This window comes from Gopherus flavomarginatus, chromosome 16 (assembly GCF_025201925.1).
Source record: "Gopherus flavomarginatus isolate rGopFla2 chromosome 16, rGopFla2.mat.asm, whole genome shotgun sequence".
NCBI classification, from domain to species: Eukaryota; Metazoa; Chordata; order Testudines; family Testudinidae; genus Gopherus; species Gopherus flavomarginatus.
Genome location: NC_066632.1, coordinates 10,193,198 through 10,204,098, shown reverse-complemented (window position 1 = coordinate 10,204,098; position 10,901 = coordinate 10,193,198). Strand labels below are relative to the sequence as shown.

The 10,901-nt window shown below is 48.3% G+C and overlaps 1 non-coding gene across 1 annotated transcript; it reads right to left on the bottom strand.

The window, feature by feature from the left end:
* Nucleotides 1-10,395: 10,395 nt before the first annotated feature.
* On the bottom strand, nucleotides 10,396-10,467 carry TRNAQ-CUG (transfer RNA glutamine (anticodon CUG)). The gene has a single exon. It is a non-coding gene; the product is annotated as a tRNA-Gln (tRNA).
* Between the last annotated feature and the right edge of the window lie 434 nt (nucleotides 10,468-10,901).

Below are 10,901 nucleotides of genomic sequence, written 5' to 3'. Positions count from 1 at the left end.
GACCCCTGCTGGCCAGGAACGGGAGTGTCCTGTAGGTGCCTTCTTGTAGGAGCAGTGACTCCTGGTGGCGAGGGGCAGCAATGCCTGGCATGTATCCCCCCTGGCATTGCTGCAGAGACCCCTGGTGGCAACTGAGGGCAGTTGCCTATGTGACCCCACTACTGCCATTGCGCCTGTGAGGGCTGGTGGGTAGGTGAGGCAGAGCCCTGTATTTACATCAGCCATTGGGGCAGGGCCCTCTGTGTATCCCACTCTCATCTTGACTGTAAGCTGTCTAAACTCCTACCTGCCTCATGGGGCCACAACCGTGGTACCCGCAACCCACCCAGCAATGTCGTCAATCTATCCAACTACACACTCAGCCCAGAAGAAAAGCCTGTCCTATCTCGGAGACTCTCTTTCTGCCCTGCCACCTCTAGCAACATGATACAGTTCTGTAGCAATCTGGAAGCCTACTTTCGCCGTCTCTGATTCAAAGAATACTTTCAGGAAAACACTGAACAGCGCACTGATACACAGATACCCTCCCACCAACAGCACAAGAAGAAGAACTCCACATGGACTCCTCCTGAGGGTCGAAATGACAGTCTGGACCTATACATTGAATGCTTCCGCTGACGTGCACAGGCAGAAATTGTGGAAAAACAACATTGCTTGCCTCATAACGTAAGTCGTGCAGAACGCAATGCCATCCACAGCCTCAGAAACCACCCAGACATCAAAGAGGCTGATAAAGGAGGTGCTGTTGTCATCATGAACAGGTCTGACTACCAAAAGGAGGCTGCCAGACAACTCTCCAACACCAAATTCTACAGGCCACTTCCGTCAGATCCCACTCAGGAATACACTAAGAAACTGCAAAATCTACCCAGGACACTCCCTACACTAACACCGGAACAAATCAACATACCCTTAGAGCCCCGACCAGGGTTATTCTATCTACTACCCAAGATCCACAAACCCGGAAATCCTGGATGCCCCATCATCTCGGGCATTGACACTCTCACTGAAGGACTGTCTGGATATGTGGACTCTCTACTCAGACCCAATGCCACCAGCACTCCCAGCTATCTCTGTGACACCACTGATTTCCTGAGGAAACTACAATGCATTGGTGACCTTCCAGAAATCACCCTCCTAGCCACCATGGATGTAGAGGCTCTCTACACGAACATCCCACACACAGATGAAATATAAGCTGTCAGGAACAGAATCCCTGATGATGGCGCAGCACAATTGGCTGCTGAGCTCTGTGCCTTTATCCTCACACACAACTATTTCAAATTTGATGACAATATATATCTCCAGATCAGTGGCACCGCTATGGGCACCCGCATGGCCCCACAATATGCCAATATTTTTATGGCCGACCTGGAACAACGCTTCCTCAGCTCTCGTCCACTCACGCTCCCTTCTCTACCTACGCTACATTGATGACATCTTCATCATCTGGACCCATGGGAAGGAGTCTCTGGATAAATTCCACCACGATTTCAACAGCTTCCACCCCACCATCAGCCTCGTCCTGGACCAATCTACACAGGAGATCCACTTCCTAGACACCACGGTGCAAATAAGTGATGGTCACATTACTACCACCCTATACCGAAAACCTACCGACTGCTATGCCTACCTTCATGCCTCCAGCTTCCGTCCCGGACACATCACACGATCCATTGTCTACAGCCAAGCACTGAGGTACAACCGCATCTGCTGTAACCCCTCAGACAGAGACCAACACCTACAAAATCTCCACCAAGCTTTCTCAAAACTACAATACCAGCACGAGGAAATAAGGAAACAGATCAACAGAGCCAGACGTGTACCCAGAAGCCTCTTACTGCAAGACAAACCCAAGAAAGAAACCAACAGGTCTCCACTAGCCATCACATAGAGTCCCCAGCTAAAACCTATCCAACGCATCATCAGGGACTTGCGTGGCAGGCCGGTCCTTGCCCACAGGCAACCTGCCAACCTGAAACATATTCTCACCAGTAACTGCACACCGCACCATAGTAACTCTAGCTCAAGAACCAATCCATGCAACAAACCTCGATGCCAACTCTGCCCACATATCTAAACCAGCGATACCATCACAGGACCTAACCAGATCAGCCACACCATCACCGGTTCATTCACCTGCACGTCCACCAATGTAATATACGCCATCATATGGCATCAATGCCCCTCTGCTAAGTACATCGGCCAAACTGGACAGTCGCTACGGAAAAAGAGAAACGGAGACAAATCAGATATTGGGAATGGCAATATACAAAAACCTGTAGGAGAACACTTCAACCTCCCTGGCCACACTATAGCAGACCTTAAGGTGGCCATCCTGCAGCAAAAAAACTTCAGGACCAGACTTCAAAGAGAAACTGCTGAGTTTCAGTTCATCTGCAAATTTGACACCATCAGCTCAGGATTGAACAAAGACTGTGAATGGCTTGCCAACTACAAACCCAGTTTCTCCTCCCTTGGTTTTCACACCTCAACTGCTAGAGCAGGGCTTCATCCTCCCTGATTGAACTAACCTCATTATCTCTAGCTTGCCTGCATATATATACCTGCCCCTGGAAATTTCCACTACATGCATCTGACGAAGTGGGTATTCACCCATGAAAGCTCATGCTCCAAAACGTCTGTTAGTCTATAAGGTGCCACAGGATTCTTTGCTGCTTTTACAGATCCAGACTAACACGGCTACCCCTCTGATACTTTCAGGATATGTTTTGGTTCTGAGAGGTAAAAGGCTGCTCTGTGTGTGATGTTATGGAGTGACGTAGCAAAGGTTGATTGCAGAGGTGATGCATGTGCCACAAAAGTTGTGGGGTCCTCCCCTAGCTCTGACCCCAGAGTCCAGAATTTACATAAACCCACCCGCTGACCTGTGACTAAGAATCTGGTGGCAGAGGTATTTCGTGTCCCACAGCTGACTTCCCACAGTCCAATCTGCAAAATTTTCTTGTTGTGTGAGGGGAAGAAAGCATTTTCCTCAACTATGGAGTTGTTTAAAACTTTCACTGTAGAAATAAGATCAAAGTCCAGCAGCTTATGTATGTCTAAAAATTGCATTGAGTCATTAATCATTTTTTATCTGTAGTATTGATCCAAATATAAATTAAAAGGATAAAAAACTGTATTTTTAAACTAGAGAGATTCAAAGGACATAAAATGTGCATTTAAACATTTCACAAGAAAAGCGTGCTGCTAAACACAAATATTCCTTTTCAATTTCTCTTATTTCACTATCCTTTGGAACCCATGTCCCTTGCCTAACGAGAGTTATGTAGGTTCGTGTGAGTCCCGAAATCATGAACTGCTAAGTTCCGTTCTACTGTCTTTGATTCATATCACCAGAATAACTGTACTTTATTACCCCTGACCTAATAAGATAGAGACCAGGGATCCCACAGCAGCTGAAATAACCCTTTGGACATGCACCTCCATCATGCAATGCGGGGTGGGTGTGAGCATGCATATCAGCAACAAAAGGCCTTTACAACAGATCACCAACAGATGTCAGGGTAAAGTTCATTCTCACCTTGCTTACATCCTCCCCCTAGCCAAGAATTGGTGGTCCTGATAAATCACACTCCCTGTTATACCAACACATTGGTATTGAATGCGAAGTTATGGGTAGCAAAAGTAGCCACCCATCTCTGCCTTGTAGCATCCAGCTTAGCCCTTGTTAACACATAAGTCAGTGGATTGTTCTCTGTCCACACCTGAAACTGAGCACCACACAAGTAGTCTCGAAATTTCTCAGTGATGGCCCATTTCAAGACCAAGAACTGCTGGTGGTGGTGGGATAGCGAGTTTCGCTATCAGACAGTCCTCAGCTGGCAATGCCTATGGATTTAGATTTCCTTCCACTTCCTGGTACGGGACTGCTCCCAGACCCTCCAAACTGGCATCAGCATGCAGGATAAACGGCTTCTTTGGGTTAACAAGGACTTGGACTGGCACATGAATCAGGCAAATTATTATTTCCCGTAAAGCTCTGTCACTTCTCTCATTCCACCATGTCCCAAATGGAGAAGAGAGGAGAGGAGAAAATTTCATTCCTCAGTCCAGGTCAACTGGAATTGTTGTTGCAGTGGGGAAAAGATGTCTTTCATCTGGTTCTTAGATGCTTTGCAGAAAGGGGACAGGCAAAGGCTTTTTTCTTCCCTTTGCAGCTCAGATTGCACACTTCTTCTCTGCTTTTTGCTCTAGCTTGACTTCTCTTTTGCATCTCAATTTTCTCTTTCCTGGCCTCATTCCAGAGCATTCACAGCCCAATTCTCTATCCTAACCCTGAGCTCTCTACTGCACCCTGAATGTCTCATTCTAACCCCACCCCACCTTCTGCACCCCCAGAGCCAGTGCCTTCATCCCTCTGCATTCCAACTCTCTGTCCCATGTAGCCTGATATAGGGTGTACTAATAATATTAATTTGGATAATTTGATGAAAATTTAATTGATTAGCTTACATGTTATTTAATTTAATTGAGTTACAAAGTTACATTTGCATTACTGCTATTCAAAAGATACATATGGCATTATATACAACAAAGTTTTGGTTAATATACTCAAAGCCTTCCTTGATAACCTGGTGGTAAGAGTCACAGGACCAGCCTTGCAGTTCAGGTTTCTCAATTCTTAAGTGAAAGATGCTGTGCTTAGGGAAAGCTAGTGTTACTTGGGGTTTACTTGAATATGTTAAACTTAAAATCAAAACCTAATAAACAAAGACTAAAAACGTAGGGAAACAGAACTTAGCCTAGTTCCCTTGAAACTTAAAGTTTCAGAACAAGTACAGCCTACTGCTAGTACATAGAGAGAGAGTGGAGGACATAAGTCACAATCATAGAGCAAAGTGCTCTAGCGAGGTGACTTACCTCTTTTATAGGGCACAAGGGCCGGAAATCCTTCCTCCTATGCCCAAATTTCATTCCTCACCCACAAAACATTAGGGTACATTTACTTCATAGACTAGTATGTTTGTGCTTGTTGATGACATGTACATATGCACATAAGTTACCTTGTAGTGTACCTGTTAAATCTGTGGGTACAACACTGAATAAAACTCTATGCCATTCTCCATTGTCGATTGGTCTAAGTAAAGGTCTTGGACAGGCATGGGTACTTATCTATTTAAGTAACATGAGAAAGGTCGATTTTCCTCTCTGAGTAAAAGGTCACAATAGAGATATGCTAACTTTGCCTTTGCTTAACATACAGGATATGGCCTCTAGGTTCTCGTAAGTCATGTGTCTCAGTCTCCTAATCATTTTTATTGCCCTCTTCTGGACTCTCTCCAGTTTGTCCACATCCCTTCTCATGTGGGTCCCAACCCCAAAAGTACTCACATTTTACCCCATTGACCCGAAAATGCCAGCTTTTAATATGTAAACAGGGTGCTGCCATGGTCAAGACACTCCCGAGCTCTCCAGCGGAGCCTGCTGGCACAGAACAAGTTAAAAATTAGCCAGGATGTCACTCAGTCAAATCCCTGTGCTCCCCGCAGGTGATATCAGAAGGCTCCAAGATGGATCATTTCCCTTTCTCTCATCAGCTTCAGGCCTCAGGGTTACAAATGCACAAACCAGTTGGGATTCTCCCCTGGCCTCAGGGTGTGGGGCTGCTCTGAGAGGATGGACTTGCACACTTGGGATATTAATGCAAAGATACAATTTCAATTTCTCTTAGAGAAATTGGAGGGCAATTTATATTTGGTACAAATCTTATTTAGTGAAAGGAAAGCTGCAGTGACAGCCTGGTTACTGGGGTGCAAAACACCTTCCTCCTGGGAGAAACAAGAAGTTAGAATTAGAAATTTACATCATTTGTTCCAGTGTTGGTACAGGTTTAATTTTGCTTCTGTGTAGGTTTGTTTCAGGCTGTGACCATTTTGGTTTATTGGGTTGTTTTGTTCTTTTTTAGTTGGAATGGAGCTTTTAATTGACATTTGCTGGATTCAAATGGCTGACTTGCAACACCAGTTTTGACATAGTTCTGCATATTTTATTACGATTTGACCAGTATTCAAGGATTTAATTCCTTTATAGGAGGTTTTAGAGGTCATGCTTATTTATTTGATGTTATTTTATCATTCTGCTGTAGCACACTTTTTTGATAAAATGTTGAAATAATTAATTTACAGCATTTGTTAGTTTTTATTTTTACAAACAAAGTTTTTCTTAATGTTTGGGTTTTAAATTAAGCCTTGTTTTTGTTTCAATTTTTCATTTAGGTTTTGGTTACTGATGGGATCTTTAAGAGAACTTTGGATTCAGTACTAAAATTTGGACAGATTTAGAATATTTTAAGTAAACCGTGTTTACTATTTTATTTTAATAAAGTTTGTATTGCTGTAAACCCTAGCCGGGGGGAGAGGAGATGAGCCTGGCCTTTAACTGAGAAGGAACAGAGACATGGCCCCCGTGAAGGGTGAGGCCAGGTGATGGGGGGCACAGCTCCCCAATTTTATTTGTCTAGCTCATCTCAGGCTTCGTCTACACTACGCTGTTAAACTGATTTAACAGCGTTAAATCGATTTAGCGCTGCACCCGTCCACACTACACTGCTCTTTATATCAATTTAAAGGGCTCTTTAAATCGATTTCTGTACTCCTACAAAACGAGAGGAGTAACGCTAAAATCAATATTACTATATCTGATTAGGATTAGTGTGGACGCAAATCGATGTTATTGGCCTCATTATTTTACAGTAGCTACCCACAGTGCACCGCTCCAGAAATTGACGCTAGCCTCGGACCATGGACGCACACCACCGAATTCATGTGCCTAGTGTGGACGCTCACAATCGACTTTATAATATCTGTTTTATAAAATCTGTTTAAGCTAATTCGAATTTATCCTGTAGTGTAGATGTAGCCTCAGTCCCCCACTAAAGGAGAAGAGTCTGATGCCACCCCTGCAGGTCACTGAGTGTCACTGCTGCTCCATGGGAAACATGCTCTGTGCCTTTCCCAGATTGGTGGGAAACACACTCTGTGCTTTACCGTGACTGGTCCGTGGGTGTCACTGCTTGTAGAGGGCAGACACATGCTGTGCATTACGCCACCTGACCAGTGGGTGTCACTGCTGTATCAAGGGAAACACCTTCTGTGCATTACCTTGAATGACCACGAGGTGTCACTGCTGCTCAAAGGGAAACATACTCTGTGTGTTACCCTGATTGGCCACCTGGTGTCACTGCTGCGCCAAGCAAAACACCTCTGTGCATTACTCTGACTGCCCACTGGGTGTCACTGCTGCGCCAAGGGAGACTTAAGAACAGCCAGACTGGTTCAGACGCAAAGTCCATCTAGCCCAGTATCCTCCTGTCTTCTGACAGTGGCCAGTGCCAGGTGCCCCAGAGGGAATGAACAGAGCAGGGAATCATCAAGCGATCCATCCCCTGTTGCCCATTCCCAGCTTCTGAAAAACAGAGGCTACAGGCACCATCCCTGCCCACCCTGGCTAATAGTCCTTGATGGACCTATCCACCATAAACTTATCTAGTTCTTTTTTGAACCCTGTTATAGTCTTGCCCTTCACAACATCCTCTTGCAAGGAGTTCCACAGGTTAACTATGCAACTGCCTTGAGTTTACCCCCCTCCTCTGGCCAGGTTGTATATGGAAAAGAGGATGAGGATGAGGAGAGCCATGATGTGTCTGTCAGTGGCTGGTGCCTCAGTTTCCTCTAGGCAGCAGTGCTGCAGGCTCCTTTGGTCTGTGCCCATGCAACTGTGTCTGGGGAAGGAAGAGTAGAAGCTCAATCTTTCCAGCACCACCACCCACCCCCAGCAGCTGGGGAATCCAGGCCAAATTTAATCCTGGTAGCTGGGCTGGGATTAGCCTGGGCTGGGGTAGGGCTGGGGAGGAATTGGGAGGGAGACAGACGCACCTGCTGTGAGGGAAGATCCTCCCATTCCCTGCCAACTCCATTCACTCCTTGCAGCACATCACACCCTAGCATTTCTTTCTCTGTCATGGGAGCTGTCTGCTGCTTGCTTCTCCCTTAGCATCATCTCTCCCCATCCTGGAGCACTGGCATTGCCCATCCTGTGCAAACAGGGAGGCCCCGGTGTGCCCCATGGCACTGCCCTGCAATTGTGAGGGCAGCTGTTGGATGGAGCTATATCAAAATATGGGGGTGGGCAAGGCTGGGGACCAGGACTCCTGGGTTCTCCCCTCAAATGTGGGAGGGGATTGGAGATTAGGGGGTAGAGTGGGGGAGGGACAGGGCTGGGATCCAGGGCTACTGCTTTTTCTGGTTTTCTCCACCTCCTGCAGCTGCCTCGATCCTTTCAATGTGTTTCTTGTTCCATATTCATTTGCTGACTTGTGTAAATCACCCCAGAGATGGCTGCATCTCATTGTTGGGTGAGGCACCCTTGGCTGCATCATCTCCTAACCGCGTCTCTCTCCCCTTCGGGTGACCCTGCAGCACTCAGCAAACATCCACAAGATCATGGGGCACTTTGAGCACTGCGCAGGCAGGGGCTAGGCGCCCAGCCCTCCCTCCAGAGAGTGGGACACAGCATCGACTACTTTTTACAGGGATTAGAAAGGGGCAAAGGAGGGCAAATCAGAGGAGTAGGTGGCCAGGGTCTGAGCAGGGGGTGGAAATTGACTGGTCGCGGGTCAAGCAGCTGGAGGCAGAGTTAGGAGAGGGACTGAAGGCAAAGTCAGGGAGGGGGGAAGGAGCCGGAGTTAAGCCCAGAGGGAGATGCTGCCAGAGGGTTAAACCCCGGCACAGGCAGGGGCCGAGGGGCAACAGTTATCCCGGTGGGCTGAGACTCCAGTGTTTGCAAACATGGGTGGGGGGAGCAGAGGGCTTTTTTATTTCCCCTCTCACAGGCAGCACCTCTCAGCATGGACTTCCCAGGGCTGGGCTTTTAAAGGCACAGGCATCCCACCGCCTAGACACTGCAGCTCCTCTCTGATGTAACCTACTGAGGTGCTGCAGTAGGAGACTCAATTCAGTGAAACTGGGCATTCCCTATACGCCCCCCAGCCAGGGGGCTGTACACCCCCTTCCCCGATTTTCCCCAACACCCCTCCCTCAGTGGTCAGGTAGTTACACGCAGCGCTGCCAATGTTGTCATTGGTTGCAAATTTGAATGGAAATTGAAACGTTAACACACACTTTAAAAGCAGATACAACGTCTGAAAACTGCTTGTACCTGAGAAAGTCAAATAGGTTTGGAAAGTCTGGACAAAGCCGGGTTTCCTCACCCAGCTGTTGTGTTTGCTGACAATGTCGGTGCATTGGCTTCGGCACTGTTGGCCAACCTTAGAATTTCAAATGATGATTTGTAAGCGAGGTGTGAATGAGCTCTCCCCTGACAGCCACTGATGACCAGGGTTGGGGGGAAGCTTTGGGACCAGACTGTATTTTCATGAACTCACCTACTCTGCTGAGGTATCCAGCGGACAGAGCTGGGCTGCCTCTGCTCTAGGTGCCCGGAGGAGGGAAGGTGTGTGGGGCTCCAGCCTGGGACTCTTCCTCCGTCCTGCCAAGCCCTGACTATTAATCCCAGCGCTGGCACTCCTTTCTTCAAGCGCCATGTGGGCCAGAGGAAACGTGTGGTAGGAAGCACAAGAGCCAAGCTTGTGAACATCAGGTGCAGCAGCAAGAATCCCAACTATCAGGGTAGCAAGTTCTGGAGCCCTAACCCATTTTGGCCATCCCTGCCAAAGACCTGGCTCTAGGAGCTGTGAGTCACCCAGCAGGAGGGGAAAGATTCACTCTTACACAGCTGGAGACAGGGGAGTTGAGCTCTGGGGCATTACCACAAGCATGGGTGGGTGGCAAGTTTGTAGAAATTTTGGTGGTGCCCAGAACCCGCCCCCAAACTCCACCTCCACCTGCATAAGGCTCTGGGAGGGGGTTTGGGGGTGATTAGGGTGCAGGATTCAGGCTTTAGGATGGAGTTTGGGTGCTGGGTGCAGGCTCCGGCAGGGTTGTAGGAAGGGCTGAGAGGTGCAGGCTCTGGAGGTGGGAAGGAGTGCACCCTCTGGGAGGGAGCGTAGGGCTGAGGATGAGGGATTCATGATGCAGGAGGGGGCTCAGGACTGGGGCAGAGTATCAGGGTTCAGAGGGAGCTCAGGGTTGGGGGTGTTGGAGAGGCTGAGGGCAGCCTGCACTAGGACTCTGGGGCAGCAGTTCTGCCCAGAATCCCTCTACTCCAGCAGCAGGAGCAGGCAGGGGACAGGCCCATGCTGCTTTTTGACAGGCAGGGATGCACCACAGCAGAGAGGAGGGGTGCCAGGCAGGGGCCAGAGGAAGAGACTCAACTCCAAATATTGCTGGAGCAGGGCCCCCAGCCCTGAATGTTCCTGAAGCACGAGCACCACAAATGTATATAACCTGCCACCTATGACCACAAGCCAACACAAGGTCCCACTGAGATTTGAACTCAGATTACAGGATTCAGAGTCCTGAGTGCTGCCCATTACACCATGGGAGCAGCTTGTGCTGCCTTCTCTGCACATCGGTGACCCTCATGGGGCTGCTTGTGTAAGGGGGCTCTTTTCCCTTTACTAAAACTTAGTGTGTGTGTGGGGGGGGGCGGTTGGTTGACTAGTTCCCAGCACCAATAGAAGGGGGAAGGAGCAATGGGAAATCAGGACCCTGAGACTGACAGTCCCCAGGGACAATGGGGAGAGGCCAAAGCTCCAAGTTAGCTGCACTGACAGGCCAGGCAGTGTAATGAGGGAGTCACCAGGCCAGGGGGTCCCATCCTCCATATGAGCTGGAACTGCCTGGGTGAGAGTGGGGCAGAGCTAAGGAGAGAGCAGGAGCCCGAGAAGAGCCGGGGAGTAGAGCTTTGCAGGTGTAGTGCCAGAAACTGCTGCATGTAGGAATTCGTAACCTGTAGCAGTTACTGATACCTGAGATTGT